The following is an 8645-nucleotide window of genomic DNA, read 5'->3' on the forward strand; positions in this document are numbered from 1 at the left end:
ACTGCTCACCAGAAGGCTGGCGGTTCAAACCCACCAGCCACCCCTCAGAAGGAAGGTTGGGCAATTCTACATCTGTAGTGATACTGCCTTGGAAACCCAAGGAGGGGTCACTATGAGTCCGGGCCGACTCGATGGCAAACAACAACAACATGCTTTTGCAGTGGAATCGGCTCCTTGGTGGTTTTTGGGGATTCAAGAACTGGGCACAACACTGCTTTGCAACTTTAACAATTTTCTCTGATCTTTGTTTGCTCAAGGAATGGCAATAGCCTTTTCCCCATGGCATCATAGCTCACTGTACTTCTCCTTGCCCTGTCTCTGTGTCCACACTTCACTCTTTCCTTTGTCAGTTCCTTGTACTTGTTCCTGCCTTCATTTATACACAAAAACATTTCCAACACAGAGGCTTTGTTCGGTCCTGGAAATAGGTGGTAAAAGACATAATTCTTGTCCTCAAACAATGTACCATCCTATGGAAGATACACAGCATAGTCCTTAAAGCATTTGGCTGCCAACCAAAAGGTTGGCTTTAAACCCACTTCCTCTGCGAAAGATGAGGCAATCTGCTTGCCTAACGATTTACAGCCTTGGACATCCTATAGGACAATTCTGCTCTCTTCTACAGGATCGCTATGAATTGGAATCAATTTGATGGCAGTGAGATGGGAGATATTTGTGGTAAACAAATAAATGTGTAGCAGTGTGTTAGGTGCTATGCTAGTGAGGCAGTTGATTGGGGACAGGAAGGAGCATCACTAGGGTCCCTGGAAGGCTTCAGAAAAGATGCTCTACTTTGAGTGGGCCATGGAATCTTAAAATACAAAATAAGAATTAAGGAAGGAATAAAGTGTATGCTACTGCTATCTTGAAGAGTGGAGAGGGGAGGGAAAGTTTTAAAACAAAACAAAACATGGCATATTGAGCAAAGCGCCAGGAGACTGGAATACTTGAGGGCAAGTGGCAAGCACGGCGGTTAGTCATGATGGAGTGCCTTGAATATCACCCCAAAGAGGTTGGATTTTATCCGACGAAACCATGGGTACAGGTTCAAGATAATTCCTTTTCTGGTCTGTTACTGGGAACAGCGCTGAAAAGATCAAACCTGTGGCAGGGCAATCCAATGGGAGAAAACGGTGAGTTGCTAAAAACTGTTCTGGCTACAGCTTTGTCCAATAAAAAAGCAAGGCGAGCCTTACCCTCAGAGCGTGAGTACAACACCCCACGAACTCGCCCTACGCCGGGTCACAAAGACCAGGTCTGGCGTACGGCCGCCGGGACGGGAAGGGGAGAGGAGGGGAGCTTCCGGAGACCTCGCGAGATTTCTATTGAGCCAGCCGTAAGCGTCTAGTCGCCTGGCAACCGCACCAAGGCTGCGGAGGTACTAGGCACCGGCGGAACTGCGTAAAACTGAACTTCTGACCCGACTCGTCCTGTGAGTGGTTGGGTACCCTCAGGGCAGAAGCTTGGAGTCCCAGGAAACCCTAGAGCTCTGTTTCTCAAACTTGCCTGATAGTAAGACATTCCTGAAGCACTTGTTAAAATTCAGACCCCTGGACTGCTAACCAAAAGGCTGAGAGTTCTTACCTACCAGCCACTCTACGAAAGATGTGGCAGTCTGCTTCTCTAAAGCTTACAGCCTTGGTTGTAACTGCCCTTGTGGGGAATTCTTTTGTATCCTGTTGGGTTTCTATGAGTGTGAATCGATATGATGGCGATGGATTTGGTTTTGGTTGGTTTGGACCTTACCTCTAGATTTACAGAACTAGAATTTTCTGGACAGTCTGGAAGTGTGTATTTTTTTAAACAAATGACTACGATCATGCAAGATTGGGAAACAGCTCAAGCGGAGAAAGACATGCGTGGGGAGACTGCGGAGCTGAGGAAGTGGGAAGCGGGGTTGGAGGGCGCGGATCTGAATTTGAAAGGAGGAAAGCTTGCGGGCGGGATATGGGATTTGACAGAGGAGGCAGTTCAGAGCACCTCGAAGCTCTTCTAGGGGATATGTACGTAGAAACTGAATTCGAGAAACTTTAGCCACCAACTCTGGCCCGAGGGAGCCCCAGGAGATAAAATCCACCAAAATGGATTCCCAGCTCACAGGTAAAAGCAGTTCTATAAACTGCTGTCCCCCCTCGTGTATCATTGGAGATAGTGATGTTCTGGCAAGCGGAGCCTGGAAATGATAGTTATCTAGTGGAAAAGAATGATGCAAAAGCAATTTCTCAAACTTTAGGAATGACGCTTCGAAAAGAAAATCAAGGAACTCCCCTCCCAAATGTTGACTTATTGTAATATTTTAAAATGTAAGCAATTCCAAACTAGGTTCAGTTTAAACTCCTGGAGTTAATAGTTGCTCTCAAACAATAAAACTACAACACCAAAAATATTTAAATTAATATTATTATAACAAGATGACTGGTGTTTTTGAAATTAAATCATGTCTTGTGGATTTGACTGCTATAACGCAGGCTCTGTTAAATTAGCAAGTCTCTATTATTATGTATAGTGGGTTGATTAAATTCTCTCTCGTTATGTATTTAGCTCCTGAAAAACATTCCTATAGTTTGCAGATGAGGTCCCTTGATTTAATAAATACATTATTTACATATTAAGTTTGCCTCTTTCCTCTTTTCATTATCAGAGATACTTCAACTTTTTTCCCCCTACAAATGCATATTTGTACACTGAAACCTAGAGACAGGATTCATTTATAGCATGAGAGCATTCATGAGCATTCTGGAGATCCTAAATTTATCAGGTTAGAAAATGGAGCCTGAAGCAAAAACTCATTTGCTAACAATCTTTTGTGTTGCAATCCCAAGGAAGCAAGAGGGAGGGGAAAGGGGAAGAGACAGAGATGGAGGGAAAGCAAGTCTAAGAGTATGTAACTTTGACAACCATAGCATGCTTTCAAAAGGCATTTTGAGACTGAAATGTCTCCTAAAAGTCTGGAGGAAAGAAGGGAGAATAAATCTTTGTGAGTCCTGCCTCCCTTTGAAAAGTTACACCCTGAGGGTTTCACCTCCCTCATAGAACAGAGTTGCTCATTCATAGGCACCTGTGCAGCAAAGTCTTCTGCTTCAGCTGCAAGAGGGGAGACCAGGGTAGCTAGGTAAGAGGCAAGCTGCTTATGTGGGGAGCTCAACTGGGCCAGAAACCTTAGTTCTGTAGCATTAGTGGAGTCAGCAGTCACCTGACTTCACCAATGACTGAACAGTCAACCCATTACTAAGGCCACTGCAGCCAGAAAGCCAGGCAGGCACAGTCATGATAAACACATTAGCCAAATATAGCACAAGCTCATTGACTTTTTATTTTATTTATTTTGATTTGAGTGAAAGTTTACAGAGCGAATTTGTTTTCCATTCAACGGTTCATACATATTTTGTTTCATGACATTGCTGTCTTCCCACTTCCTCCTGTGGTTACCTTTTCCCTGTGTCGTCCTTTCCTGTGCTTTCCTGCCCTCGGAGCTATCTCCTGGTGCATATGCTGCTCTTCTAATTTCTCATGGTTGATTGTTCTAAGGAGTGTACCTGCCTGATATAATTGTTCACTTTGTAGGCCTGTCTGTCGTTTGGCTGGAAGCCACGGGAGTGAGTTCAATTCCATTCCTGAAGGGTAACTAGGGGCCATAGTCTAGGGGTTTCACCCGTCTCTATCAGACCAGTAAGCCTGGTCTTTTTATGATTTTGAGTTTTGTTACACATTTTTCTCTTACTGTATCCAGGAACTCCTATTTTGATCCCTTCCTGAGTATGGACCGGGAATGCTTTTCTTGGTAGTTTTTTTTGTTGTTTGTTTTGTTTTTTAATGATTTGTTCAATTTCTTCTTTTGTTATGGGTCTGTTCACATTTTCTACCTCAGTCTGTGTTAGTTTAGGCAAGTAGGGTGTTTCTACAAATCTCTCCATTTCTTCTAGGTTTTCAAATTTGTTAGAGTACAGTTCTTCACAGTATCCTGACTATCCTTTTTATATTGATTGATTCTGTTGTGATGTCACCCATTGCATTTCTTATTTGTGTTATTGCATCTTCTCCTTCTTTTCGTTTGTTAGATTTGCCAGTGGTTTGTCAATTTGATTAATCTTTCCAAAGAACCAACTTCTAGTCTTGTTGATTCTTTCTATTGTTTTTTTTGTTTTCTGTTTCATTTATTTCTTCTTGAATCTTTATTTTCTTCTGGTGACTGTAGGCTTATTTTGCTGCCCTTTTTCTAATTGTTGGAGATGTTGGGTTAAGGTGTTTATTTTGGTTCTTCTTTTTTGATGCATGTGTTTATTACTATAAATTGCCCTCTGAGCACTGCTTCTGGTGTGTTCCAAAGATTTTTGATATGTTGTGTTTTCATTCTTGTTTGGTTCAAGGAATTTTTTAATTTCATATTTTGTTTCTTTTATTGCCCAATAGTTTTTAAGGAGGGTGCTATTAAGTTTTCATTTGTTTGCTTTTTTCATCCTTGATCTTCCTATAGTTGATTTCTAATTGTATAGCGTTGCAATCTGAGAAGATGCTTTGCAGTATTTCAATGTTTTTAAATTTATTGAGGCTTGCTTTGTGGCCAAACGTATAGTCTATTTGGAGAATTTTCCATGTGCACTGGAAAAGTGTATATTGTGCTGTTGTTGGCTTAAGTGCTCTGTATACGTCTATAAGGTGCAGTTGGTGGATTGTATTTTGTAGTTCTTCTGTGTCTGTAGTGTAGTAAATTATATGATACAGCTTTTCTAGTCTTAATCTTTGTAACTCCCTCTTTGCCTTGAGTAGATGATTGTTAAAATTATCCACCTGGTTTATTTCTTTTGGGAGCAGCACAAAGCCATCTTCTGGGAAGTTCCCTCTCTTTCAGGTGTATAGAATTCTGGTATTGGAATTGGTTGGTTCTGGCCACGCTGCCAAGCTCAAAAAGGAGCCCTCTTAGAGGCAGAAGAAAGAGAGTCTGTCTGATTGCCAGCTGAGAGAAACATGCTGCTGAGAGACATAAGAGAGACACACGCTGCTGAGGGAGAGATGTGCTGTGGAGAGAGACTGAGAGAGACTGTCGGCTGAGAGACAGCCAACTGAGAGACTGAGCATGTTCCTGAACTTGAATTGTAGCTTGTTGCTTCCCTAATAAACCCCATACTCTATGAGTTCTGTGTGGCCACTGCAGCAGATTATTGAACCCAGCAGAGAGGTGGTGGGTGCTGCGGGACGAACAGTTGGTGTCAGGGTTGGTGAAAGGGCTGGAGGGTGGTGGCATGTTTGGTCTCATAGGAGCAGGCCTTGGGCTACTGATAGTGATTCTGTCCTCCTCTTGTATAGTTAGAGGAGGTCAGAAGATATCACCTCCTTACCTCTTTGGCAGTGTCTTTGTTGAATTTCTTTCTAATTGTTCTATCTTTGAAAGTCTTCTACTATTACTGTGGAGTCATGTATTTGTGTTTCCAATTCTGTTAAAGTCTGATTTATGTATTCTGGGGCTCTTTATTGGATACATAGATATGTATTATGGTTATGTCCTCTTGTTTGATTGATCCTTTAATTATAATAAAATGTCCTTCCTTGTCTCTTATGGCAATCTTTGTCTTAAAGTCTATTTTATCAGAAATGAATATTGCCACTCCTGCTGTTTTTTATTGCCATTTGCTTGATATACTTTTTCAACCTTTGATTTTTAGTTTTTTATGTCTAAGGTGAGTCTCTTGTAGACAGCATTGTGATGGGTCATGTTTTCTTATCCATTCTGCAACTCTCTGTCTCTTAATTGATGCATTTAATCCATTTACAGTCTGTATCATTATCAACAAGTATGAATTTATTTGTCATTTTGTTACATGTTTTTTTGTGGTGTTATGGATTTTTTTGTTCCATGTAATTTTCTGTGCTAAGTTCATTTTGTTTATGAATTTTATAGTATGAATGTACTTGGAGGACATCAGGCTGAGTGAAATAAATCAATCACAGAAGGACAGATATTGTATGAGTCCACTCTTATAAAAAGTCAAAGAAAGGTTACATAGAGAAGGAAACTTTATTTGTTGATTAGCAGGGATAGGATAGGAGGGGAGGGGAGAGAAAATTGCTAGATAAGTAAGAGACACACATTGATTTGAATGAAAGGAAAGGCAATATACCAAGAGTGGGCGATCAGCACAATATCACTAAGGAAAAGGAAAGCATGGAGAGAAGTTTAAGAGGTACAGAAAACCAAGGTAAATACTATTACATATATAATACTGCATTATCAGTAATAACAAACATTGATATACAGGTAGATTTTATAGGTAGATAGGCAAGATGATCAAGTATGGTTAGGTAAATGGAAATGTACCCATGACCATATATAGATTTGGCAGGAACTATTTCTACATACATGTTTGTATGCGGATAAAAATGTCCACATATATAGTGGAGCTAACAGGGGACAAAGTGTATTTGATAATTTCTTAGCCACAACTAAACACCTTGAGAGGGTGTCTGTGGGCTTTGGACAATGGTTATGGAAGACACTAAGCTCAATGGGTGTAACATAGTGCACAAAAACATTGTTCTACATCCCACTTTGGTAAGTAGTGACTGGGATCTTAAAAGCTTGCGGGCATCACCTAAATGCAACTATTGGTCTCTCCTCATCTGGATCAAGGAGAATGAAGAAAATCAAAGACACATGAAAGCAAATAGTCCGAAGGACTAGTGGACCATGCAAACCTCAGCCTACGTGACCCAGAGACTAGAAGAACTAAATGGTGCCCAGATACCACTGCCAACCACTTAGAAAGGGATCAAATTTAGAGAGCCTGGATAGAGTAGGAGATAAATGTGGAACAAAACTCAAAATCATAAAAAAGACCAGACTTACTGGTCTCATAAAGACTGGTGAAATCCCCAACACTATGGCCTTTAGTCACCCTTCAGGCCTGGAACTGAATGGACTATCATAGCTTAACTTCCAGCCAAACAATAGACAGGTCTACAAGGTGAACAATTACACCAGCATGGTGCACTCCTTAGAAAAATCAACAATGGGAGATCAGAAGGGCAGAATTTGTGCAGGGAGAAACCTCAGAGGGCAGAAATGAAGGACACAGGGAAAAGGTTACCACAGGGAGGAATTGGGAAGAGAGTATTATACTGTGGGGATTACAATCAATGTCATGAAACAAAATGTATATGAACTATTGAATGGAAAACCAATTTGCCCTGTAAACTTTCACCCAAATCACAATAAAAAGTTTAAAAAAAAAAAAAAAAAAAAAAGACTTACTGATCAAATAGAGATTGGAGGAACTCCCAAGACTGTGGCCCTGAGACATCTTTCAAACCTGGACCTGAACCCACCTCTGGGGATTACTTGGCAGCCAAACAATACACACACCCATAAAGTGAACAGTACTTAGGAGAAGTGTACTCCTCATAATAATCAACCATACGAAACCAAAAGGGCAGCTTTTGCCCCAAAACAAAGCTCAGAAGACAGGAAGAGGCAGGAAAGAAGGATGAATGGAAATGAACCCAGGGAGGAAGTGAAGAAGAGTGCTATTACATTAAGGAAATTGCAAATAATGTTATCAAACAAAATGTATATAAATTGTTGAGAAGAAAACTAATTTGCTGGAGGGAGAAGGGCCTGGTTGAGGGCTGGAAGCTAGGGCCTTGCCTGGAGCTGTCAGCCAGGTAGACCCAGGGCAAGGCCACACTTCAGGGATCGGGGAACATCCCATCATGGATAGAAATGAGCTGGTGCAAAAGGCCAAACTGGCCGAGCAGGCTAAACAATATGATGACATGGCAGCCTGCATGGAGTCTGTAAATGAGCAAGGAGGAGCTGAATTGTCCAATGAGGAGAGGAATCTTCTCTTGATTGCTTATGAAAACGTTGTGAGAGCCCATTGGTTATCTTGCAGGGTCATCTCAAGTATTGAGCAAAAGATGGAAGGTGCTGAGAAAAAACAGCAGATGGCTGGAGAATACCGAGAGAAAGTTGAGATGGAGCTAAGAGATATCTGTGATGATATACTGTCTCTTTTGGAAAAGTTCTTGATCCCAAATGCTTCACAAGCAGATAGCAAAGTCTTCTACTTGAAAATGAAGGGAGGCTATTACCATTACAGCTGGTGTTGACAGGACAAGGGTTGTGGATCACTCACAGCAGGCATACCAAGAAGCTTTTGAAATCAGCAAAAAGGAAATGCAACCAACACATCCTGTCAGATCAGGTCTGGTCTTTAACTTCTCTGTGTTCTATTACCAGATTCTGAACTCCCCAGAGAAAGCCTGCTCTCTTGCAAAGACAGCTTTTGATGAAGCCATTGATGAACATGTACAATAAGTGAAGAGTCATACAAAGACAGCACACTGATAATGCGGTTACTGAGAGATGACAATGTGGACATCAGATACCCAAGAACACAAAGCTGAAGCAGGAGAAGGGGAAAATTAACAGGCCTTCCAACTTTTTGTCCACCTCATTTTAAAATTTACATAGTAGACCATGTGTCACTCTTTAGGTTACTTCGTGATGCTCTAACAGTTGTTGTTGTTATGTGCCATGGAGTCGGACCCAACTCATAGCGACCCCTCCTTGGGTTTCTGAGGCAATATCACTATGGAAGTAGATTGCCCCATCTTCCTTCCGAGGAGTGGCTGGTGGGTTTGAACCGCCA

The 8645-nt window shown here is 41.5% G+C and overlaps 1 pseudogene; it reads left to right on the forward strand.

Moving 5' to 3' along the window:
• Positions 1-7704: 7704 nt before the first annotated feature.
• Positions 7705-8422, forward strand: LOC103204522 (annotated as a pseudogene).
• The last annotated feature ends 223 nt before the right edge of the window (positions 8423-8645 follow it).

The sequence above is a fragment of the Orycteropus afer genome, unplaced genomic scaffold, assembly GCF_000298275.1.
Source record: "Orycteropus afer afer isolate SDZICR_OR568_19922 unplaced genomic scaffold, OryAfe1.0 scaffold00252, whole genome shotgun sequence".
Lineage (NCBI taxonomy): Eukaryota > Metazoa > Chordata > Mammalia > Tubulidentata > Orycteropodidae > Orycteropus > Orycteropus afer.